The sequence below is a fragment of the Tursiops truncatus genome, chromosome 5 (assembly GCF_011762595.2).
Source record: "Tursiops truncatus isolate mTurTru1 chromosome 5, mTurTru1.mat.Y, whole genome shotgun sequence".
Taxonomy (NCBI): Eukaryota; Metazoa; Chordata; class Mammalia; order Artiodactyla; family Delphinidae; genus Tursiops; species Tursiops truncatus.
In genome coordinates this window covers 3,140,740-3,166,717 of record NC_047038.1, presented here as the reverse complement: position 1 = coordinate 3,166,717, position 25,978 = coordinate 3,140,740, and the positions used below count along the sequence as shown (strand labels likewise).

At 59.6% G+C, this 25,978-nt stretch overlaps 1 long non-coding RNA gene across 2 annotated transcripts; it reads right to left on the bottom strand.

Annotated features, from left to right (window-relative positions):
• Positions 1 to 12,405: 12,405 nt before the first annotated feature.
• Positions 12,406 to 16,739, bottom strand: LOC141278664 (uncharacterized). 2 transcript variants are annotated; one of them, XR_012331699.1, is made up of 5 exons: positions 16,601 to 16,739; positions 15,446 to 15,637; positions 14,935 to 15,042; positions 13,193 to 13,359; positions 12,406 to 12,536 (listed from the first exon to the last, which is right to left on the bottom strand). It is a non-coding gene; the product is annotated as an uncharacterized lncRNA (long non-coding RNA). The 2 variants fall into 2 exon arrangements; XR_012331700.1 differs by lacking the exon at positions 14,935 to 15,042.
• Between the last annotated feature and the right edge of the window lie 9,239 nt (positions 16,740 to 25,978).

Genomic DNA, 25,978 nt, shown 5'->3' with positions numbered 1-25,978 from the left:
CTCTGGACCTGTGAGCCTCACAACTACTGAGTAGCCTCACAACTACTGAGCCCATGTGCCACAACTAAAAAAAAAAAAAACTGTGCCTGAGGCTTGGTAGGTGTCCCCAAGTATTAGGAGCCATCATCACGATCACCATCATCACCATCATCACCATCATCATCATCACCATCATAATCATCATCATCACCATCACCATCATCACCATCATCACCATCATCACCATCACCATCATCATCACCATCATCACCATCATCATCATCACCATCATCATCACCATCATCACCATCATCACCATCACCATCATCATCACCATCATCATCATCATCACCATCATCACCATCATCACCATCACCATCATCACCATCATCACCATCACCATCATCATCACCATCATCATCATCATCACCATCATCACCATCATCACCATCACCATCATCACCATCATCACCATCATCATCCCATCACCATCATCACCATCATCACCATCATCACCATCATCATCACCATCATCACCATCATCACCATCACCATCATCACCATCATCACCATCATCACCATCACCATCATCACCATCATCACCATCACCATCATCACCATCATCATCACCATCACCATCATCAGCAGCAGCAGCAGCACTATTGTGATCACCATCTTCTTCAGTATTTCTCAAGAAGAATCCTCTTGCAAACTATATGAGAGAAATATTGACTACTGAAGATTTCGTGGGGAACAAGGGAGGGAAGGTACATCACAGCCTAACAGCAAACAACTTAAAAATGCCTGCAAACTACTATAGGGTTGCTTCCCCTGGAACCCCAGTCCTCACTGAAGGACCGCCTTCCACTCTGACCCCGCTCCACCTGCTCTCTGCACGCTCCCCCTTCCCCTCCCTGGTCTCCCCAAGGAGCAGCAAGTCCCCTGCCCTGGTTTGCAGAGTAGCCTCCCAGCAGGCAGGCTCGCCACGAGGCATTCCCTGACTCAAGCACATCCATGGTGGCTTCCACACACTCGTTCCATGGTGTTAATGCACATGCACCCAGCCCCATGCTAAGTATTCAGGGCACAGCATCTCATCCAGTCTTTCCAGAAGAAACTACAGCTCAGAGATGCCAGAGGACGCACACTCAGGGCACAGCTGTAGGTGGCGGTTCCCACAGGAGCACTGCCCAGCAGGGTCAGCTGTTATGTCACCTGTGCCATTAGTTCAGTGGAACTAATGTGGGGCCCGGAACTGGCTGAGTGGGCCTCAGTTTCCTCACCTGTAAAATGGGGATAATAATACCTGTCCTTGTGGTTTTGGAAGGATGGACACAGGCATGTGGAGAAGGCAACCACGAGGCTCCTCTGAGGAAAGCGGGCCCAGCAAGTTTTTCTGTGAAACTCCAAGGGTGGTCACGGCTGGTCTCGGTCACACAGTGCAGTGGGCAGACCCAGAAGTGTCCGAGACAAACTCTGCCCATTGTGGGAGCTGCCCATATACAGAGAGGGATGCCTGACGCAGGCAGAGCCCCTCGTTCCGGGAGACAAGTGCTCTGGCCCCAGAGGAGCCCACCTGTGGATTAAGGTGCCACCTGCCCAGCTGCTTCTATGATCCCCCTTGAAGCAGAAACAGCTGGGCCCGGGAGGCTGCGGCAGGGAAAGCCTTCCTGGGTTGTCCCCACCAGACTGGACTGTGTGCCCCTCCCACCTCCAGTGTTCACCAGCATCATGTTGGTGGCTCAGAATCAGCCACTGTGGGAGAACTTACACGTGACGAGTGGCAGAGCCCACAAAGCAGGGCTATGTCTTTGTTTTACCCACAGAGCCAATGGTTAAACAGGTACCAGCACCTGGCCCTCCCTCTGCACCTACCTCCTGCATTTACACGGGATCCAAGTGTGCCTCTTCCCAGCCACCCTGGGGAGTCAGCCGGATGACCCCAGCCCCCCCCAAAGCCTGTTTCCCCATCTGTGAAATGAGGCATCTGGGCTCAGACTTTTGGAGTCTAGAAAATGAAGTCTTTCTAAACCTGGGACAGTTTTTCTGCCTCAGTTCTCCTAGTGCTGTTCTTAAATAATTACCGTAGACTCCAGGCGCCTGAGTTACCTTCCACCCTCCTGCCTGCAGGCTTCTGACCCTCTGGGAAGCCAACCACCCAGGTACTGGGCTGGTCTGTCTCATCCTCAGCATCGGTCCCGCAGGCTGCGGCCCTGGCTCCCTGCTCCTGGGGACAAGGTCTCCGCCACCAGAGCCCCTGTGAGTGCCAGCACAGCCCCAGAGAGGGGACGTGTCCCCTGCCTGCTTGCACAAGGACAGGGCCAGGCACATCACACAGAGGACAAAAGAATGTCAGCAAGCACAGGGGAAGGGGCCAGTGTCACCAAGAATGGGGGACGGAAAGTGACAGCCACCACGAGATGCCATCCTACCATCACCAGCGGAGCTTGGAGGCGCTTAGGTCCATCCGGGGCCAGGTGCGGAGACAGGCCACACACCCACTGCGGGCGGGAGACCTTCCTGCAAGGCAGTTTGGCCCATGTGTCTATTAGAGGGTTAAATGCTCATCGCTCCAACCCAGAAATCCATACCAGAAAAATACACGTCTGTGCAAAAGTATGTGCACTCCTGGCTGGGCCACTTATTCCACGGCTAACGAGAGCCTCGCAGGGCTGCCCTCGGGAAAACTGTGGTCACTTCCCTGGCTCCTGCTTCCCACAGGCCACCCCACCCGGCTGCTCTCCCTGGGGCCACTTGCCCTGACAGGAGGACTCCCGGGCAGGCCACTCTGGAACGTGGCTTCAACCCCTCCGCTCTGCAAGGGCTGCTGCTCCCGCCGTCTCCCTGCTCGCCTGGTACCCTCGGATTTTCCACGGCCGCGCCCAGCTCTGTGCGGCTCGGAGAGACATCTTTCTGCCGGCAAGTGGTTCTCTCCAAGCCCTGCACCCGGCTTGGGGCCTGCAAGTGCCTCTCCTCTCACCTGGGGATGGAGACGCACGGCTCCTGGGCAGCTCGCCCCAAACATCCTCCCTCAGGTCCCTCCCAATCACGATCACCAGAAGCAAGTGACGGCTCAGGTCGGTACGCCCAGCACCCCTTAGTCACCCCCTAGTCACCTTTTCAGAGAGGTTCTGCCTCCTTCTTTAGAAAGGGTGGGCATTAGCCCGCTTTGCTCTCAGAAACAAATTCTGGGTGGGGAGAGCCCCATCTCACGGCCCGTTACCATTGTGACGCTGTGCAGCCACTCACCAGGTGGAAGGCTGTGCTCTGAGCACTTGATGTCTGGGTGGCATGGAATCCTCTGATGACCCTGTAACTGAGTTTGTTTCCCACTTTTGCAGATGAGAGACGTGATCAGAGAGGTTAAGGGTGTGCCCAGGCCACACAGCACAAAGCGGGTGGAGCTGGAATGGGATTCCAAAGTCAAGCCGCGAGCTCCGCGCACACTGCCTGCAGGGCCAGCACCCCTCCCGGGCCCGAGCCTGTTTCACAGGCACCAAGGGTCCTGCTTTGACTCAGAGTCTTGGAGCTGCTACCAGCCCCTGTGACAGCCTCAGGTTCAGGCCCTGGCAGATCTGGGGCTGCTGATAAATATTTGTTGGATGAATGAAAGCTTGTCGCCTCCCCGGGATGGGTCAGAGCTGGCACGGACTCTCCCAGCTGTGTTTTCTTCTTCAAACCTCCGGATACCTGCTCTGGGCCCAAGGAGAGAGGGGCTCGGGGAAGTGGCAGGTGGCCTACCTGGGTCCTCAGCCTGCCTTGCATCAAATGTCGCTCTGGGCTAGCATGGGGGGCACAGCCTCTGGGGTCCCGTGGTCGCCCCAGGACACGGGAGGAGGCGCGGTGATGCCCCATCCCCACCCCTAGGCCAGCCCACCTGCTGACGGTCCCGTCACTCCAGCCAAAGGCTGCCTCTGTCTGCCATTTCAGGCCAAAGGACCAGCCTGCGAATGTGCCAGCAGGTGCCCAGGCAGGACGGACATGCCTGGGAGGCTATGCCCAGGAGTGGCCCGCAGCCAGTGAGGGATGGCCGCCTGCAGGTGATGCCAGCTTCCTCATGCCTGGGTGGGACCACTCGAGGTGTGCTCCACAGTCTCCCAGGGGGCCGCACTGGGACTGAGCCCCAGAAGCCTGCAGCCATGATTCATGATGCACCCTCCGTCCCCCACTCACTTCCTCACTCCCCTGTCAGGGGTCACTGGGGTCAGCCTCATCCCCTTCCCTAGTTTCCTCCACAAGGAGAAAAAGCTCAGTGACCCAAGACAGGGCAGGTCAAGCACACTAGGATACCAGGCAAAGGGGTGAGCACTGTGGGCCCAGGAAACCAGAGGGGGCTTCCTGGAGGAGGTGGCACCGGAGAAAGGCCTTAAAGCCAGAGCAGAGTCCAAGGAGCAATGCCCTCACAGTCCTTGGGCCTCCTTGGGGCCTTTCCGCTGCAGGCTCTGTGAACAGGGGACTTGACCGTGAGGAATTGCAGTTGGGCTTTTCGACAGTATCTGTTCCATCATCTATTTCAAAAGCCTTTTAAGAGAAAGGACCCCAGCTGGAGAAATAATCCCCTCTCGGCCCATCCAGACCATAGAAAATGGATGCTTCCCAGGTGTTCCATCTCCTCAGATGTAAAATGCAGAGAGGCCCAGACCCCAGGCCAGTCTGAGTTGAATTTCACTGTGGGACTATCTCTCCAGCAAAGCCCTTGGATGGGGCAGGCTGGGGGCGGGGTGCCCAGACACCGGGAAGGAGACGTATGACAGCTGGCCCCAGTGACACTCCTGGGTCCCGTCCAGCCAACTCCAAAAGGCTCTGCTGCTAAACTCTTCTGCCCGGCCCCTCTCTGCTTACTTTCTTTCTTTCTGCATTTATTTCTTTTAAAAAATATATAACTTCATTGCTCTTTTCTAATGTTAAAAGCAGCATATGCTCATGGCAGAAAAATCAGAAAAGCACAAGTAAAAAAATTAAATCACTCGTAATGTCAGGGTGCAGCGGCAGTATCTGCCGACTTTGGTGTGTCCCTCTAAGTCTTTTATCGACGTCCACGAAAGAACAGGCTGAGATTTTAACTGGCTCGCTATGAATCTATAGATCAAGTCGGGAAACTGACATCTTGACAATATAGAGGCTTCTTGTCCACGAACGTGAAATATCTCTCCGTTTATTCTCTGATGTTCGTCTTTTTCCTATGTCCGCATCTTGTTGCATTGAGATCACCCTGTAGGTAAATTTCAGTCCTGCTTTCCCACTTCATATTATGTAACGTTAAGCCTTTCTTCAAGCACAGATGCTAATTCCTGCCTAATTTTCCGATATGTGGAGACACCAGAATGCACCAATCATCCCCCATTATTGTACCTCTAGGTTGTTTCCAGACTTGTTTTGAACTATAATAACAATAATGAAGAAATGCTTGTCTTCTGTTCACTGAAAACAGCTCACGCACGCTCAGTCAGCTGTCCTTCTCACCATGCAACCTGCACCCTGTGTGATCACTGAGACCTGCTGTGAGCAGGGGCACCGAGCACAGAAAAGTCCTGAAAGCATGGGGTCAGGACAGGAGACCCCTTCACGATGCTCGACCAGCCTGAGGGCACGGGACTCAACCCCCCCGGGCATAGATCCTTCTGTTTCCAAAGCACCTCAGATTGATTCCCTTGGGGGCTCTTTGAGACTCTGCACACCGTGGGCATCCTCAGAGCTCGCTGTTGACGAAGACCCTGAAACGTTACGACACGTCCTTCATCCTACTTTCCTGTGATTCCTTTGTTAATGAACCTTTTCCCGGCTATAACGTACATACAGAGAAGCTCTAATCATAAGGGGACAGCTGGTGACTTTTCACGAGGTGACCATGCCATGCACCCAGCCCCGGATCTGAAACAGAACAGTACCAGGAATGCCTAGGGGTAACCTCTAGTCCAGGGGCTCTCAGCTGGGGCAGTGTGGACCCTGGGGCACGTCTGGCAAGGAATGCAGACGCTTTTTTTTTTTTTTTGCGGTACGCGGGCCTCTCACTGCTGTGGCCTCTCCCGTCGCGGAGCACAGGCTCCGGACGCGCAGGCTCAGCAGTTGTGGCTCACGGGCCCAGCCGCTCCGTGGCATGTGGGATCTTCCCGGACTGGGGCACGAACCTGTGTCCTCTGCACTGGCAGGCGGACTCTCAACCACTGCGCCACCAGGGAAGCCCCATGCAGACGCTTTTGATTGTCACAACTGAGAAGGCGCTGCTGGCATCGAGTGGGCAGGGGCCAGGGATGCTGCTCAAAACTCTGTTCTGCACAGGTTGGTCCCCAAATGGAGGACTTTTCAGCCCCAGGTGTCCACAACCCTGAGTTTGGGAAACGCTGCTCTCGTCTATGCTGACTTCTAACTGCATAGACTAGCTCTGTCTGTCACTTAATTCAACAACCAAACCTGGTTCAATGTGGTCTTTCCAGAATCAGTTCACAGTTATCCATTCCTTCCCATCCTCCCCGACCTCTGAGTCCAGACTCTCCTGCCTGAGTGAGGGTCAAGTCTCCCCAGCCCAGACTCAGAGTGGTGCCTGACTTAGAGGTCAGGAGCGCGCGAATGGAGGAACGATGCCGGTCCCATCAAGCGAACACTCCCCAGGGCTGGGACAGGTCACCAGGGTCCCACCTCTGAGCAGGACCCCAGCGCCAGGCAGGTCCCCAAGTCGGGTTCTAGAGAAACCCCAGGCCCCTGGGAGGAACAGCGATACCCCAAGGGAGGAGGGGTGGTCAGGGACTCTCCCACGCTGGGCACCCAGAGATGGACCCAGGAGGCCCGTGCCCCCCAGGAGCCCCTGCGCCGAGCCAGACCAGGAAGCAGTCAGGAGACCTGCAAGATAGTGACTCTGGCCAGTGGCTGGGGAGCAGCAGAGACAGATGGAGAAGCGGGAGGAGTGTCAACCTGGGAGGAGGCCAGAACTGGGGAGACCAGGAGAGATGGGGTGCCGTGAGGTCTCGGGAAAGCAGGAGGCTAGGTGACGGTCCTGGGGGAGGGGACAAGCCAGGCCCAGGATCTGGACGCTGGGAACAGGGGGCGGGCAGGCACACGGGGTGTGGGGGCCAAGGGAGCCTGGAGGCTGCCCGAGCCCAGGTGCAGCTGAGCAGCCGGACCCCCCCATCAGGCTGCACCCATGATGCCCAAATCACCCCTCTGCACTTGCACACCCCGAGAGCGGGCATCTCGTTAACCTGTGCCCTGGGCACCCACCCTAGTCCAGCCCTGCGTGAGCCACTGGGAACAAGGGTAGGGCCTCACCCTTCACCTCCTGAGCGCCAGACCCAGGAGGACGGCACCCTGCACGGAGCCGGCACGTGAGGGAGCCGTGTGGTGGAGACACCCAGGACCTTCCGGGGTGTCAGCGTCTCCCCAGAAGCCGGCAGGGAGCGGAAGGGGGGGGTGAGGGTTTGGAGGAGGGCAGGTTTCAGGCCCCTGTCCCCGTCAGCCGGGCTGCTGTGCAGACCGCAGGCTGCTTCTCAGGGCACTGGAGGTGGCACGTTTGATGAGACTATGTTATTCTTCAAACCAGAAAGAAACAAACTGTATCTAAACAAAAGTTAAAGTCTGAGAGTACTTTAGCACCACAGCCCTCTGGGGAGAATTGCTCCTGGAACCAGAGATCAGACTCCCCAGCGCGAGACTAGACCAACTCCAGAACATCAAAGCCTGGAGTCCTGGGCGCCTCGGCTGGCCCTCGCATTCTTTTTATTTTTTGGCCACGCCGCGCGGCACGTGGGATCTTAGTGCCCCGACCAGGGATCGAACCCGCGCCCCCTGCACTGGAAGCGCGGAGTCTTAACCACCGGACCACCAGGGGAGTCCCCTGCCCTCGCATTCTAAACAGGTCCTTGCTGCCCAAACCATGCCTCCCAGCCCCCAGCCCACCCCCTACCTGGGGGGGACCAGCAAGGAAAGCGAGGAGCCCAGAGCAGCCCTGGAGGAGGTGCCGCTCGCAGGCCGACACCCGAGGGAGAGAGAGCCCGGCCTCCTTAAATGTTGCCTCTGGTGCCTCTCTCCCCTCGCCTGCCCCACCCTGGGCTCAGGCTTCAACCTTGACTTCGGGACCACAGAAGACAGCGACCTGTCACCTCCTCACCAAGTGAAAGGCTCCAGCAGGCTCCACACTCAGCCTGAGGCCCGTTGGTGGCATTTCAGGAGGTCACTAGGCCTGCTGTCATCAGAAGGCAGGGAAGCGCATCCCGGCCCCTCCACCCACGGCTCTGAGACCCTGAATTGGTCAGTTTACTTCTCAGACCTCAGTTTTCTCGTCTGTTAAATGGGTACGGGCTCTGCCCCACAGGGTCACTATGAAGAGTCTCCGAGAGCACCCATGGGCGAGCCCCCCCCATCCTCGTGACGTGAGCAGCAGGGTGAGTCTGAGGCATGAACCACACACACACCCACCCCACCCAGATCCCACACCCAGCTCGAAGCAGACTCAGGAACTTCTGTCCCCTCTCTTAGGCTGGCCGTGGTCAGCGTGGCAGTGGTCCTGCGGCTGGCAGCCCTGGGCGGGTGAGGTAGCGTCTGTGCCGGGCCCGGCTCTGGTGCCCGCACGATGAGGGTGCAGGAGTGGGGGGCTGGCGGTGCAGAGCGCAGGCCTTTGGGGAGACTCGGGGCACAGCAAGCTGGCTCCCCCAGGCAGGGGCCCAGGTGGAGGGCACTGGGCCACCCCCCAGCCCCTTCCCCTCGTGGGACCACCCCCCTCCCCTCGTGGGACCACCCCCCACCTGTGCGGCAGGGGAGAGAACTGAGCTGGCCTCCTGCCCGGGGGACTGAGGGAGGTGGGCAGAAAGATGAGGTCACAGGGACAGAGGGCGTCACTTGTTTACAGTCAAACACCCATAGCCAGAGACACCACGCGGACACACACGCAGTCCTGTGGACAGACAGCCCTGCACGGAGAGGGTTGGGCAGGTGGGGCCTCCGTCGTCAGCCGGCTGGCATGTCTGGACAGCAAGGAAGTGACACGTGCAAGCAGCGGGCTGTCAGGGCTTCAGCCACGTGGCCCAGTAGGCGCCGTGCACAAGGCTCCCTGCTGGGCTCCGCCCGAGGGGCCCAGGCACGGCCAGGAGACTTGCACAGGGAAGGGGCCCAAGGGCGAACCTGGGTGGCCTCGGACCCACACACAGAGAGACCCCGAAGGCCTCAGAGGGACCACAGGCCTCAGTCTCCCTAGGGCACCTAGGGGACCAGATCACAGCGGTATCAACCACTCCTGGGTTTTTTTTGTTTTGTTGTTTTGTTTTTTGTTGTTGTTGTTTTTGGTTTTGGGTTTGTTTTGGCCACACCACGCAGCTCGTAGGATCTTAGCTCCCCGGCCAGGGACTGAACCTGTGCCCCAGCAGTGGAAGCGCAGAGTCCTAAGCGCTGGACGCCAGGGAACTCCCAACCCCTCCTGCTTTAAAGCAGGAGCCACTAAGGCACGTTAAACGGGAGTGAGGGGCGACCAGGAGTGTGCCAGGTGGCCTGGCCTCCCCTGCAGCCCTGGGAGAGGGGGAGGCGGGCAGGTCTGGGGGCTGCAGTGGTGGGCAGCCAGGAGGTCACCAGCCAGCAAGTACACACACCCCTACTGAACTCACATTCACACTAGGCGGACTCACAGGTTCCCACCCACTGAACTCACGCTCACACACACGCACACCCCGTGCAGTCCAAGCCCCAGGAAGACATGGGCGGCCCTCCTCTCAGCTCACCAGCAGGCACCGTATCCCCCACGCAACATCTGAGCCTCCGCCGCCCAGAGGAAGGGAGTGAGGACACCACGTCCACTTCAGCCTGGCGTCGGGACCTGTCCTCACCGCTCAGGACACGCACAGCCACCTCCCACCCAGAAGCTGCCGGAACCAAGGAGGTTGCCCTCAGACGACCCCTTGCCTGTGGTTGGCAGGAGGAGGTAGAAGGAAGGGAGCAGGTTGGCCCGCCCACAGGTCAGATCAACGCATTGCAGCCCCTGAAGCACTGCTTGAGCGCCATTTATGCACCAGGCCCAGCGCCTGTCCCACGAGACAGAACTATGACTCACTGCTAACCAGGGGCTCCCAGGGCTGGTCTCCACCACTGGGGCAGCCGAGCTGGCACTGTGGGACTGCTGAGAGAAAAGAGAGCCCGTCTGAGAGGCACCGCGAGGCCTGGGCCCTGACAACACTGTCTGAGCCCTGGATCCAGCAGTGCCTGAATCCTGACCTGCACCTAGACGTATCAGTCACTGAGTCAATCAGTCACCCTGTGGCTGAAGCTGGTTTGAGCTGTGTTTCTGCACCTTGTGACCAAGAGGGTCCAGATGAACCCAGTAAATGTCTTCTGAAGCGGAAAGTCATCATTTGAAGACCTGTGTCCTGAGGAAGCACAGGGGTGCACCCCACGTGCACCCCACTTAGCCCACGTGCCTACTTTGCCCAGGGCTGTACGACGACCTCCATGGGTGCTCAGCTCAGTACTTTTGCTTTCGTGGATTCCTTCCTTCATTAAAAAAATTAACATTATGTTTTACAACTGTGTTGGTACAAGTATGAATGTGATCCAGGCCAGATTCATTATTATGTATTTATTATTATTTTCACTTCTTATTCTATTTTTAAAAAAATTAAAATTGACCATTTCCAGGGGCCCCTAGGAGCCTGTCAGGCCCTCAGGTATGTGGGCGCTATGTCCGCTGGAGAAGTCGGCCCTGACCTAGCCCAGCAGAGACTGGGGGCTTTGCCCACCCAGCCGCGCACCCCAAATGGGGGGTGAAGCTGACGCAGAGGAAAACCGCCCTCCTGGCAAACTGTGTTCACGGAGGGGGCAGGAGGGGGCAGAAACGCTGCTCAAAACTCCTGCAAAGGCACCAGTACACGAGGACCCTGCTGGCTTGGACCCGTGGAGAACCAGGGAGGGGAAAATCCCGAGGACGGAGACCCGAGAGGCGTGACCCAGGAGACCCAGGCAGGCCTTGGGGACACAGAGGACCTGGCCAGGTACCCAGTGACCTCCTGGATCCCTCCCCCCATCAGCCCCACCTGCCCCATCCCAGTCACAGAAATCATTCTGGACACCACCCGCTCCCTCAACCCCACGTCCAGGAAATGCATACTGTCCGGCGGCCCCTGGGGTCCCCAGGGTAAGGGCCGGCTCCTTATTCCAGGGTTCCAGCCTCTGCCCATCTCTGCTTCAGGCCCATCCTCTGTAGCCGCGCTGACCTGCCTGCAAGAGAGGCTTCCGACGTGATCCTCACCCACGCCTGGAAGGCCCACGGGCCCCCCGGTTCAGCGCCCGTGGCTCAGCCCAGGCCGGCTCACAGACCCCGAGTCCACGCCAGGCCCTCCTCCATCTCCTTTCTGGGAGGTGCAGGTCCCCCGGCTTGACCCTGGTGAGCTGACGGAACTTGGGCTGGGACGGCCCCAAGGGGACTGTAAGCCGTGACGCTGCCCAACAGGGAGGGTAAGGGAGGTGACAAGTCCTAATGAAAAATCAGAGGGAGCGGGTGGCCCAGCCGTTCCCGGCGGGAGTCCCCCGCCTCCCAGAATGCCGCAGCTCCGGGTCGGGGACAAGGGGGCCGCGGTCTGCATCAGGCTCCAGCTCCCTGGGGACAAGCCCGGCCCCTCTCTAGGTGGAGCCTCAAGGGCGTGTATCCCACGTGTTAGGCCCACCAGGGACCCCTGGCTCCTTGGCAGGCAGTCCGACGGTGAGCGCGAGGACCCCCTTGTGCCCCTAAGTGCTCATCAAACCATACCTCGTTATTGCTTTAATTTTCAGAAGAGCTCTCCTCTCCCCATTTTATAGGTGTGCAGACTGAGGCCCAAGGCATCAAGCCCCTAACCTTGGTTTGCATGGCTGTGAGGGTGGCCCTGTGATTTTCACCTTCTAACCCGTGCTCTAACCCAACCCAGCATGATCCCACTCAGACCCAAGGCAGACGGGAGGAGGGGACAGAGTCTGCCTCCCTCCGAGTGTCGCCTGCAGCATCGGGGGCCTCATGTGCTCCCCACTCCACCCCGAGTTGGGAGAGATGCACACAGTCGCTACCTGAAGGGCCGTGGGGACCCGGGAGGGGGCCGATGCAGAGGCGGCTGGGCCAGGTGGGCGCTCCCGCGGGTGGATGGGGGGAGGACGCAGGTGCCCTGCTGCAGGGGACGATGGCGCTGGACGCTCCCCCTGCCAAGGGCCACTGCGTGCCGGGCACTCCACGCAGCATCCGCGGCCAGATCTACAGCACACAGCCCCACAGGAGTAAGATTCGTGACAATAAGGTTCACCCCCCTCACATCACAGTACCCACTGGCTCCACACTAGATAGCACCTAAAGCCAAGGTTTACTCCTGCCAGCTCCCCCGGACACACCTGAAACCAAGACTTGCTTTTGCCTGTTTGAAAGATGCAGGCGTGAGGGCCCAATGAGAGCATTCACAATTATTTTTTTTAATCACTTTAATTTTTGAATAATAGAAGAGCAAAAGGTCACACATGAAGTATTAGGGATACGGATGGCTTTGGACTTGACAGCGGTTATACCATAGCAACTAGAAGATGATGGAGAAGTTCCTGCAAAATTGGCCTCTGCCCACCCTTTGCTGTAGGAAAATGATTTTCAAATTAGAATTTTATACCCAGTGCGATAGACTGAATATTTGTGTCCCCCACCCCCAAATTCACAGGTTGAAATCCTAAGCCCCAATGCGATGGTGTCGGGAGGTGGGGTCTCTGTGAGGTGATTGGGCCACGAGGGTGGAGCCCTCATGAGTGGGATTAGTGGTCTTATAAAAGAGACCCCAGAGAGCTCACACACCCTTCCTCCACATGAGGACACAGCAAAAAGATGGCATCTACGAACTGGGAAGCTGGTCTCACTGGACACCGAGCCTGTTGTTTCTAAGCTGCCCAGTCAATGGCATTCTGCTGTAGCAGCACGGATGCCCTGGGACAGCCAGCCCAACTGTCGATCGAGTGTAGGATGGCACGGACCTTTCCAGACAGTTGAACTCTCCCCTGCACTCTTGTTGGAAAGCCAGCAGACTACAGGCTCCCAAGACAAGGGAGTAAATCCAGACCAAGGAAGGTGCAGGACACCCAATGTGTCTGCGGTCTAGAGATGTAGACAAGAGGCAGAGGGTCTGAAGCTGGATTAAAATAAGCACATAAAGAAAAAAAAAAACACAGATAAAACGACATAGCGATTGATAACTATGGGGAAAAAGGTAAGGCAGGAAAAGGAATGATAGTATATTACCTGGCTCTGCCGTAGGCTCCGTTTACGTGATCGTGTGAAGGTAACTGAAACCACATTCTCTGCATTGCAGGGCTGGTGCTGGGAAGGAGGTGGTAGGGGTAGGGGCAGCGGATGAGGGAAAATTTATGCCTCTTCTCCATAGGGGAAGTCAGTAGATCCTGATTCAGCTGACAAAACAAGAAGGAGCAATACAAGAATGTTATTTAGGAATACAGGCAGAAATACCAAAAGAATTACTTTTTTAGAAAAGAGGAAGTGGCCGTCTCTGGGGAAGAATAACTGGGGTGGGTGGGGTGGGAGGTAGGGGTTGTTGTTGTTTTATAAGAAGCCCTGGGAATTATTTAACTCCTTAGATTATACGCACATACAACTGTGATTTTAAAAGACTTAAGAAAAGGTTTTCCTGTGAGCCGTGGATAAGCGAGAGCTCAGACTGCAGCTGGAGGGAAGTTGGCCCGGGGAGGTGGATGGAGACCCTGCCTTGCCTGAGAGGCACGGGGGAGGGAGGACGAGTGAGAGGCAAGGGCCCTGGGTTCCCTGGTGGAGATGGGGATCTCAGAGACCACCAGGCAGTGTGGCGGGTACCCGCTCCATGGGGCACGTCCACCTCCCGTTGCAGGTCCGGAGGAAGAGCCTTGGCAGCAGGGCCCCGAGACGCTCGGGCAAGTCACAGCGGCCAGGCCGTGCGGGGTGGGACCCAGGGCTTCCCCACCTGGTCTTGCCTCCCCTTAGATCCTATCTGGAGACCCTTAGGGGAGGGGACACAGGCCTGGGCGACACGGGTGCCACAAACTGAGCTGACTTGGCCGCCCTCAGGCCATCCCGGGGACTCTGTCCTCCCGTTTCCAGATGCAAAAGGAACACCGGATTTTTGCCATTTGGAGGACGCGGGAGCGAGGGCCGAGATTCCTTTGTGCTCTGAGAAAAACACAACATCTGGCCCCTCTGCCCCCAGCGTGGGAACAAGCAGCGCTCAGAGCGTGTGGGCGTGCGTGCGTGCGTGCGTGTGTGCAGAGTCACGCTTCGAGGCCCCATCTGTCCTTCGGGCTTTAGGATCGTTTCCTCCACGCTGCTGGCAAATTCTGCAGTTCTGACAACAGCTGTGAATACTCCGCTTAGCCTCTGTGAGCCCCGTGGCCACACAAAGGGTTCAGTCTGCCAGTCCCTAAACCTGCCCCCAGCAGTGACATGGGGGGTGAGGGGCCAGCTCAGGGGCCTCGATGTGCTGGGCCCGTGTCCTTGCTGCTCAGAGTGTGACCGCAGTTGGGCAGCTGGGTGTCACTTGAGAGCTTGTTGGACAGGGGGCTCGCCAGCGGCACCCCCAGATCTACCCCCTCGGGACCCGCGCTCAAGCAGATACCTGGGAAGTTAAAGTTCACGGCTACCTGGTTTATAGGACTTAATGCACACCCCAATCATGTAAGGTTGGGGTGTCACCTGCGGGTGAGAAGAGTGAGGTTCAGTGAAGCTGGGTGACTGACCCCCCTCACCCAGCCATGAGTAAACGCACTGGCCTTGACCCCAGGGCCGGGCCAGCTGGGTTCAGAAGGGCTGCCGGCTGGTCTGGACATGGCCTCTGGTGACATACAAGGGACACCAGCTGTCTGGGGCTGTTTCCTCAGCTGGAAGGTGGGGAGGGTCAGATCTAAGGGCACCCGCATCTCACACACGGTTATGAACCCGCGCTCCGCTGTGGGCCAGGCAGGCCTGGCCAGAGCCTCCGAGGGGTCAGACACACTCACAGGGGAGACAGGCGGTGGGCGGGCCTATCTGCCTCCTGACTCTGCTCCCGGCCGGCTGTGTGACACTAGGCAAGCGACCTGCCCTCTCTGTGCTTCAGGTTTCCTCCTCTGTGAATGGAGAGTAACTGGAGGTGAAATACTTTACTACCTGTAGGGTGCTTCCAACGGAGTCTGGCAAGACAAGCACTCTAGACTTGTTTCTTAAACAGATATTAAAGAGAAAGCACTAGGCCAAGTTCAGCTCAGGGGCAAGGGGAGGGGCGTGAGGGGGTGGTACCTAACAGCCAGAAGGGAGGCGGGATCAGGGGAGGCTTCTGGGAGGAGGAGACCCCCAGGCTGAGATCACCTGGGACAGAAGGAGCAGGGGTGAGGGTCTGGTGGAGAGAAAGACCAGGGGCCCCTCGGGGACGGGATGCACCCGGGAGCTGGCTGGTCCCAGCGGGGTGGGAACAGGCTCCAGGGCAGGTGGGGAGAGCTGAGGGAAGGCAGGCCTGCCGGACCCAGTGCCCACCTGGGGGATGAGATACCAGGTCCTCAAAGTCAGAAACGATGCCCGACCCCTACGTGAGGTGTTTCCAAAGAGCTTCCTTTGTCTTGTAGAAAGAGCTGAATGAAGGACGTTGCTGGAGTGAACGCTGGGCTCGGGTCTGGACTGCTGACGGCTGCAGCCCAGGGCGCAGCTCACGGGAAGGATCCCAGGCCACTGTGGACACAGAACCACACTCCATTACGGGCACCCCCTCTTTGGGCGCCCCTCCCAGCGTCTCTTCCTTCCCAGGTGGGGCAGGTGTGGACCGGGAGATGCCCAGGTGAAGGGCCCCGAGGCCCAGGGACACGAGCTCCGGACTGGGCAGGGGCAGGGAGTTCTGCAGGAGCGAGCTGGGCCACGCTGGTGGAGCTGGGGGACCAGAGTGACCCCTGGGAGCCCCCGGAAGCAGTGCCCGGGGATGCGGCAGACGACCAGGCTTCAGGGGAACGGCACCAAGCACGGACCTGCAGGTGGAAGGCTTCCCGCGCAGGGGATGCGCCCAGACCTGTCCAGCGGCATGTGTGTCTCCTGAACTGTCAGGAAGCGGACTCAGGGCTCGTCACCTGTCCCAGGTCACAAGGTGACAAACGGCTGGGCTCAGGCGCATCCGAGTCTGCCTCCTGGCCCCCCTCAAAGTCAATCTATCCCTTCAGGGGCTACCTCCTGGAGACTGTCACTGACCGGCTGTCACCCCTCTGTCTACCACCATCTGAAGCATCTGAACACCCGCAGACCTAGAACTTTCCCACCACCTCGCTCGGAGCCACCATCAGCTGGTGGGTCCCTGTGGGACCCTCTGCCTGTCTCCCTGCTTCCGCCCTTGCTGCCCGAGGCCTAGCCCTGCCCCGCCTTTACTTTCCCCAGAGCACACGGCATGCTCTGTTTACTGTTTACACTCTAATCTAATTCTCCCCACGGGGATGTCAGCGCCGTAGGAGCAGTGCTCTCTGATTTCTCCCTTAGTGCCCCCATCCTACAACAGCATCAGAGAGGGGGCAGGCACAGGCAGGGAGGCCAGCCGGGGGGCTGGGGCTCTGATGGAGAGAGTAGGGGTGCTGACCCAGGGGCCCAGGAGGGCTCCCTGGAGGAGGTGTGGCTCAGTCGAGTGGGCTTGCCTGTGCACCCTCAGTGACTTACATCAGCAGAGCCTCAGGAAGGATGCCTCGCCTCCCTGGTAATCAGGACGCCGCTTCAAAGGAGCATCTGCAGAGGCCGGGCCCTGGCCACTCAGCTTTGCGCCTCAGGAGTTATCAGGTACCCAATGCGGTAGCGCTCCGTCCTGCTAGTGTTAAACGGACACTGTCATTCACACGCGAGCCTAGAGGAACCTGGAGGGGAACCACAAAGCCGACTTCCGCGAGAGAGCGCGTCTTCTACAAGAGCGCGTTTCCGCGAGAGAGCCGTCTGTGGAACGCAGGCGGGCCACCTGGGCCACGGATATGGGGAGGCAGAGCGAGGGTCGGTCTGGGAAGAGGAGCTGCTGGGAGGACGACGAAGGGAATGGTGTGGGAGGCAGAGGGAACAGCCTGTGCAAAGGCTCTGAGCAGGAGACCCCAGCTGCCCCTCTGTCCTCCCAGGGACCTGGCGGGATTGTGGGAGGACAGCCCTGGGCCCGCCACACAGCAGTTGCAGCTGGAGGAGTGGGTGCAGGGCCCTGTCAGGTGGACTTTCTCCAACGCAGCTGTTGGCTCTGCTCACGTGTCCGCCAGCGGCCTGGCAAACGTGCCGCTGAAACCCCACTCGGTTGTTCTGGTTTGGGTTTGGGTTTTTCTTTTTAAGGAAAAACAGCTGCAAGGCCAGGAGAGAATGGCCGTTTTGGAGAAACTTCCGATGCCACGGGCCCGGCTTATACACTCAGGGCCAGGCCCCAGAGCCACCCCCTCCCGCAGGCCTGGGGGAGGCCGTGCTGCCCCGTCCAGCAGGATGCCCACCCTGCCCTCTCAGGCCTCAGGCTCAGGCCGGCATGACATCGAGCTCCCTTCAGCCTTCTCAGACGAGGGCCTCCCGCCGAGCCCAGACCAGCCACTCAGTGTGCTCTGTGGAGCCCAGCTCGCCAGGCCGGGCTGAGCCCAGGGCCCGTGCACAGCTGCCCCAGCTGGGGCTCCACCCTGAGCATCTGCCAGGCCTGGGGCCACCCCCCATGCCCCCAGAGCCCCAGACGGCACCGTCCCCCCCGCTGTGACCCTGCACAGCAGCAGCTGGTCACCACCTGCTAGACGTCTCACAGGAGCCCGGCCCACTATCTCCTCAAACCCTCCCAGGAGCCCTGCCATGTAGGCGGGGCCGCCCCCTTTTACAGGTGTGGAAACTGAGGCACCAGCGGTTCGTGTCGCTTGCCTGATCCCGGGAGTGGGGGTCGGGACCCCTGATGTCAACACACTCTCCCCTCCGGGTATCTGGGTCCAGCCTTTCTAGAAAAGGGGCGAGAAGCAGCGGGATTGGGGAAGAGGTACGGGCCCGGAAATACGGGCCTGGGATTGCAGGCTGGGCTCTGACGTCACTGCCGCCCGGAGAGGCTGGGGATGGAGTCCCCGCCTCCCTCACCCTCCACCTCTGCTGTCCCATGACCAGTGCCGGAAAGAGGGTCCCCACGTGCCTCTGAGATGAAGCGGAGAGGGAGGGGCTCTGGTGGGTGCCCTGGGGGGCGGAGGCAGGGGAAGGTCTCAGAGAGGGTCCAAGCCGAGGCTGGCCAAGGGCTTGGTGAGCGGCCAGAGGTGACTGGGCTGCAGGGGCAAGAAGGGGAGAAGGGAGGCGGGCCGTGGAGGCTGCCATGAAGGACCCTGAATGCAGTCCAAGGAGCTCCCCCGTGGCCCCCAGGGGCGGGGAGCGCGGGGAGTCCTCTCCATCAGGCCCAGGTGATGGGCGCTGGCTCAGAGAGGTGCATGGGTGGGCATGGAGAGGAGGGGCTTCTGAGGGAGGGGGCACCCCGGGGCCTCGTCAGGACCAGGTCACTAGGGGCCAGCGGTGACCCCAGGGTGTCTGGCTGGGGCTCCCACAGCTGTGCCCTTCCCTGGGGTGGGACCTGGGGAGCGGAGGGGTAAGCTGACCATAGCCACCGGGGTGGGTGAGATGGGACACAGGGGCTCCCGGCCCGCCCAGCGCTCTCCACGTCCACCCTGCCTCCCTCTAGTCCTGGCCCACCTATTAAATTTAAATGTCCTGCAGCAGCAGTGCCTGCACTGGGAGGGTAAGCTGACAGCCGCACCCCCAAGCCTCACTGCTGACTTGACAAATCGGGGTTTAACAAGTGTGAAAAGCAAACGTGTATGAGCCGGTAAACATCAAAAACGTGCATGGACCTCGACCCAGGAGTCCCACTCTGGGAGGGCACCGTATAATCCCAAATACACAGGGGAGGACACGCACATGACCTTGTCCACCCCTCGCTGGGCCATTTGTCATGGGGGGAATCAGAAAACAGCCTTCACATCCGACCACGGGGAACTGGCTACAGCAACCGTGGCCCTGCGTGCTGGATGGAATATCACGCAGCCACTTGGAAAGATGGGTGTGAGCGCTGCACGGTGCCGTGGAGAACACTTAGAATCGAATCTTAACAGAGGAAACAAGAAAAACCACGTGAGCCCCGGAGTGTAACGACGTCCAGAAAACCCACCGCAGGTGCAGGTGCAGGTGCGGGATAGAACGCCCCACGATGAAGGATTTGCCGTTTGGAGACGTGTGGCTCAGGCCGTGGGGGGGTTCTCTTCCTTGAGCTGAGAATTTTATAGGATGTGTTTATATTGTTTTTCTGATTTTAAAAAGAACCCTTAACAGAGAGAGATGATGTCAGCTGGAAGGCTCAGGGTAGAGCTTTGAGTTCACACTCGCTCCTTTGGTAGACGGGGAAGCTGGGGTGCAGAGGGGAGGTGAGGTCCGCTCAGCCCCGTGGTGCCGCTCCAGCACGGGGGGCCTCCCTCTCGCCCTCGCCCTCCGCTGGGCCGGGAGCTGTGGCGGCCCCCAGGGGGCCTGACCTGGAGGCAGGGATGTGGTGGGGGAGGGATTAGGAGACGCCCCAGGGAGGGGGAGAGTTCAGCACTCCCGGGAACCCGCTCTCCTCAACCCGGAACCACCTGCTTCCCCGACGCTGACAGGCAGGCAGGTGGGCTAGGCAGAGGGGCTTCCCAGAGCCTATCCCTCTCTTAGAACCTCCCCCAGAAACCCCACCCCCAAACTTCTGATTACACCTCACCGCCAGACCCACCAGGCACGGTGTGCTGGTAACCCAGAACCAGACTGAAGTTTATTTCCTCACAGTCCTGGAGGCTGGAAGTCCGAGATCAAGGTGTGGGCAGGGTTGTTCCTTCTGAGGCCTCTCTCCCTGGCTTGAAGACGGCCACCTTCTCCCTGTGTCCCCACAGGCTCACCCCTCTGTCCCTGTCTGTGTCCTAATCTCTTCTTACAAGGACACCAGTCATACTGGACTAAAGGCCTTCCCTCTGGACCTCATTTTCCCTTAATTACCTCTTTAAAGGCCCTAACTCCAAATGCAGTCACTCTGAGGTATTGGGGCTGGGGCTTCAACATGTGGATTTGGGGACAGAATTCAGCCCGAAACACACAGCCGTCTCCAGCTGCAAGGGAGGCTGGGAAGGCAGGCCTGTCAGGCCCGGCCGCAGAGAGGAGATGACAGCTGTAAATGGCGCACACGTGGGTCCGCGAACCAGCCCCGAGTCTGGTGAGAGGCACGCGAGAATCAGGAAGGCGGCCGCGGCCCCGCGTGTCTGCGTGACCCTTCGCGCCCAAGGCCCACTATTGATCCATTTAGGCTAAGATTTCTGTTACAACGCCGTGGTTTCAGCTGGACTGTGTTCATGGGCTCTGCCGCGGTGGGAAGTTCGCACAAAGGTAGCAAGTCGTGAAATTCCATCAGCTTCCTTCACAGCTAGAGCTTCTGGAACTCCGCTGCTGCTGACAGAGCCCCTAGCTTGTGGCCGGCACGGCAGAGCGCTGGGAGCACAGAGGAGGGTCCCCGAGAGTGGCTTTCGCGAGGGTCCAGGGTAAGCCTGTGCAAACAGTCTGCGGAGGGGCTGGAAGGGGCGTTGGCTTGAGGGCAGGGGGAGCCCGGGGGAGACAGGAGTCGGGCTAGGTGGGGGTGCAGAGTGGAGGCGTGAGGCTGGGACAGAGGGACACTGGGCAAGAGCCATGAGCGGCTGCCGTGAGAAGGGAGGCGGGGCGGGTTCGCCCGGACGTCTGGTGCGAGTCGATGCATGGTCATCGTGGCTTAGTGAAATTTTTAAAAATTGCTTTAAGAGGCCCCATGGTGCCAGCGCTGCAGGGCAATGGCGCTCCCTGCAGGTCCCCGTCCTGCTGCGTGGGGCCCTCTGTCTGCCTCTGCAGGCTCTCGGGGTGGAGGCACGCCTGCCCACTCACCACAGTCCTCCATCCTCCCGGCGCTGGCAGGGAGGGAGACCCAGGCTGCCCGGCCCCGCCCACCCCGTCCTGATGCTGGCTCTGGGGACCCGAGGCAACAGGCCTTGTCACGTGCCCCGGGGTGAGCCTCGTGGCCTCGCTGAGCACACCTGCTGAAATCTGGGGCAGTGGGGGATTCAAGCGGTCGCTTAGCTCAGGGGCCTGGCGCAGCCTCGGCGCACCAGGTGGCAGACCGTCTGCTGCAGCTCGGCTCTGGACCGGAGCTCGGTGGCCCCCGAGTGGTTAATGTACTGCCTGGCAGGACGCTGGGAATTCGCCAAAGGAGTTGTCAGAGTTTACCAGGGGGCCTCTCTTCCCTCGCTCGCCCTGGGGGCCTGGGCCGTCTTAGAAGCCCCCCCACTGCAGGCACCCCTGCCCGCCTCCCAGGGTTGGACCTGACCCACAGTCGGGCCAATTAACTGGACAGCTGTGACCTCACAGGGCGGCTCCCACAGTGCCCAGGGCTCGGTGCTAAGGGTCGGACAGGGTCCCGCATCTGGGATGGATCAGCCGCCCTGGACAGGCCGCGGGCCCCGGGTCAGGCCGTGCAGAGACCGCCTGGGCTGGAGAGCGGATGCCGCAGTGCAGGAGCGCGCGGCACAGCCGAGGGGAGCCGTGCGCGGAGGAGTAGCCCCCCCTGGCCGCCCTGGGTCAAGGGCTGTGTGTGGCTCTGCTAGATTTGCAAGTGCCAGGCGACCGTGCCGGTGGCAGATGTGCTGCGTCTCCTCCACGCCCACTGCCTGGGTGCACACTGTGTCCCGGACGTTGCCCCGACAGCACCCAAGAGCCCGTCAGCGGAGACGTGGAGCCGCAGCAAAGGGCACCACAGCGGCCAGCCCCCTGCTGGGCAGTTCCGAGCACGGCGACCACGGAGCACCTCCACTTACTCACCTGCTCAGAGACCAGCGCACAGCAAAAGCTTAGCGGTGTTTGTTCAATAAATGGTGAATGTTGGGGAGGGGCTGGATGGAGGTGGGGGCGGGGCTGGGTGGAGGTGGGGGAGGGCCTGGGTGGAGGTTGGGGAGGGGTGGAGCTGGCTGGCGGGGAGGGTGCCCGTGGCTGTTGGCTGCCCCAGTCCCGCTCATGGCTCTCCGAGCCCATCACCCTGGAGTTTTCAAGGTTGCTTCAGGGAAGCGTGGGACCTGGTCCAAGGCTGAGATCTGTTGAGACCACTGTGGTCCTGGAGCAGAGCAAGGAAACCTCTCCCTGGTGACCGGACCGCGGGGGTGCTTCTCCAGCCTGGCTGTAGGAAGACGTCGTGCAAACACAGACCAGACACCGTCTGAGGCCTACAGCTGGGCAGGATGCCCGCACCTTCTTCCCTCCCGTCCCCACAAAGGGCTCTTGTGTCCCCCTGGCTGGGCCGGTGTCACCGCTTTCTGAGCAGTGTTGTCTCTGCTGCCTCTGGCCCCTGTGGGCCAGCCAGGCAGGGGTGGGGGGAAGGGGGTAGGGGTGGGGCAGGTACCATCGGCAGAGCTGTCACCGTCATTGTGGCTGCAGACGGAGAGGTGAGGGTCCTGCAGAGGTGCCACCAGGCCCCCAGGCCTCCCGCCTCCCCGAGGGCATCCCTGGGAGCAGGGCGTCTTCCTGGAAATGCCCACCCTCTCTGGGAGGATGTTCGCCTGGCCCCAGACCTGCGCTCCTCATGTGCGGCTCTCCCGACCTCAGGCTGCGAGCACGCCCTGGGGACCGGCCAGATGCCCGTGGTTCCTCACCATCCTGGGGAGGATCAATCATCCCAGATCACTCTGCTTTCCACTCCTAACACGGTCACTAGTGTGACTCTGAACACCCGCCCACCCAGCGCGCCAGAGAGAACCAGCACACTGGTCCCGAGGCCCCTGCTATGGACGAAGGAACCTTCTGGAAGGACGATTTCACCACAGACCACCTGGACAGAACGCAAGGCAGCCGGTCTCCTCTTCCACCCTCTTAGCGCACGACGGTTCTGCTGCCACCTTTGGACTCACAAAGTTAGCCCTGGAGGGGCTGCAGCCCCCAGCCCGGGAGCCCCTCCCCGAGGGATGGTGGAAGCACTTGGGACTGCAGGCTGGCCACCTGAGCTCTCGAGCAGCAGTGTCCTCGCCTGGAAAATGGGGACGATCCCTACCTCTGGAATCGGATGTACACGGCCTGCAGTTTCTCCCCAGTGGCAGGCCAGTGCGCTCTGGAGCCGGGGAACCTGAGTCTGCTTCCCAGCCCCTGACTGTGGGCTGCCTGACCCGAGAGCCCACTTCCTCACTGTGGCCACCATCCCCGGGGCTGGTGGAAGAGAAAGGCAGGCAGGGGAACGCCGGCTGTGAGTCAGGTGCCACCTGGACACCGGTCCCCAGGCCAGCCCTGCACACGTCTCCTCCTGGCTTCCCTTTCAATGTCCCACGCCAGCCAGCGCCCACATGCCCACGATTTCCCCGGAAACACACACACAGTCCCTGTCCCCTTGGCCTTTTCCCTCTGCGCAGCGGAAACACAGGCTGCAATCCGCACACTCTGGGCGCGAGTGCCCGCTGCCAGAGGAACCCTGGACCAGCCACCAAGCCACCGGCTGAAACAGGTGGAATCATTTGGCCCGTCTGGGCTCACAGAGATCATACGGGAATGGGTCCTGTGCGCTTCCTTGCTTGGGCTTCCAAACCACAGAAAGTGATTTCCTCACAGCCCTGCAGGCTGGAAGTCCGAGATCAAGGCGTGGGCAGGGTTGATTTCTTCTGAGGCCTCTCTCATTGGCTTGCGGACGGCCGTCTTCTCCCTGGGTCCTCACGTGGTTACCCCTCTGTGCGTGTCTGTGTGCTGACCCCTGCTTCTCATAAGGACACCAGTCTTACTGGATCAGGACCCACGTGTATGACCTCATTTTACCTTAATCACCTCTTTAAAGGCCCATCTTCAAGTACAGTCACATTCTGAGGTGCTGGGGGGAGGACTTTGGCATATGGATTTGGGGGGACACAATTCGGCCATAACATCTTGCGTGGCCATTACTTTGGGGAAGAGGGACATCAAATCCAAGGTGCAGTAGCAGTGTGGTCACAAGGGAAAGCCCCGGACTCCAAGTCCTCCCTGCTGAGCTCCGCCAATTCAGAAGGTGCCGAGCACGCCCCTTCCCTGGGCTGCTCTTCCCACCCGGCCCTCCCTTCTGCATTTACCTTCCTGTACGTTCTCGTGGAGGGTCAGCATCTCCTTGCTGAATGACCGAGGCTGAGCGTGACCACTGCTGCTTCCCTGGCCAAGTCGCGTTTGTGTTCACAAAGCCTTTATCCAGCGTTCTGTCATTTGATACATGATTTTCTACATAGGAGTAGAAACACACTCCTTGAAAAAACACTTGGTTACTGAGACGGGCAAGTGAGTAGCTCTGGAAATAGCATTTGCTCATTTAATAGGGCTGGAGGGGAGCAGTGGCTTTGGCTTTTTTTTTTTCCTTGGGATGATTTTTAAAGAATTTCAACTGCAGTGATACTGCAAGATGAAAAATGGATTTTTCAGTGGCTGGTGGGCTCCGTCTGGTCACACTGTACTCCAGCATTATTTCCACAGCGGTCCACACATCCTGTCTGCTGTAGACGGGATGTCATTGGTCTTCAGTGTGAAGGACGTGCCCACCCCTCTGCTCACCTCTCCCTCCACGGAGCACCTCACTGGTGGCGCCCTGTGAGGGGCAGAGCTAGGAGACCATCCCTGGTCCCAGAGATCCAGAGGGGAGGCAGCCCCACCCAGGGTAGAGAGCCCTGGCTACTGCCTTGGAATGGGGCTGACCAGGAGCTGCAGCCAGTACCGGAGCTGGAAAGGTGGGCGGGGGTCAGCATGGGCTCAAAGCAGCAGCACAAGCCAGGGTGGAGACAGGAAGGCCCGAACCTCACACGAGAAGGCGAGCAGCCCCACTCGGTGGAGTGACTGGGACCACAGCCGTACCTGCCATCGCTGGGCACTGGGGCCAAGATGGTCCTCCCTCCTTCAGCAGCCTCTAAATCCACCCCGATCATTCTTTTACTCGTTCATTCATTCGCTTCTTCACTCATTCATTCATGAGTTTTTTCATGCAACTCATTCACTCATTCATTCATCCATCCACCCATCCATCCACCCATCCACGCCCCTCCAGCACTTGCCAAGCACTTCCCGTGTGTGGCCTCGGGCTGGGAATTGGAAACAGGTGATTCAGACCTGGTCCCTGACCTCAAAGAGCTTCCAGACCAATGGGAAGACCGACTACAAGCCAGTCAGTGCTGTGCTGTCCAGGGAACTGGGCTATGCACGTGGCAAAGGCAGCATGTCACATAATTCCTTCCGGCAGACGACTGACAGTTCAGCAGGGCAAGGGACAGGCCCCCCGGCTCAGATACCAGGTGGGAAGGGAGTCCGCTGCCAACCCCACATCCGTGTCCACACAGAGGCCGTTGGTCGGTCAGGGAAGAGGGACACGCTAAGGAAGGACGGAGGGACCCGGGGCTGGGACGCCACGTAGGCAGCCCTGGGACAGAGCAGATCGTCCGTGCGGCCCCTGGCCCTCGACGGCCAGGTGTTGAGGGCGCTCACAGACAAAGGCCATGTGACAAGGGCTCCCCCGGAGGGCAGGCTTCTGTGCAGCCCAGTATTTGCAGAGAAGGGCCGGCCTGGAGCCACGTGAAGCTCCTTCTGAGGCCCCGCTGGCCCCTGGTCCTCAGACAAGACCCTCCGCCCAGGCAAGAGGACTGGAGGCCGAAGGCAGAGCCGGTCCTGGCACACACAGGAGGTGAGGGGGCCGCACCTGGTCAGCCTCCATCCTCCATCTCGGCCTCTTCGTGAGGCCACAGGACGGCCCCTCCCTGCCCCCGAGGCCAGGGGCAACGGAGACGGGGTGTCGAGTGAGAACCCACCCACCAGCCATCGTCCTGACCTGGGACACTCGAGTGACAGGTGGAGACACCCATCGACCTCCTCCATCTGTCTCCCCCAGCCACCCCATCAGGGCGCCCAGGACCCGGAGCACACGCCCCCCCACCCCCACCCGCGGAGCCAGGCAGCAGTGGGTGTTCCAGTGCCTGTAGGAACAAACCACTTCACGTAACAAAGTGACAAAGTACACAGCTGGGAGGTCGGAACTTAAGGACGACCAGACGTTCA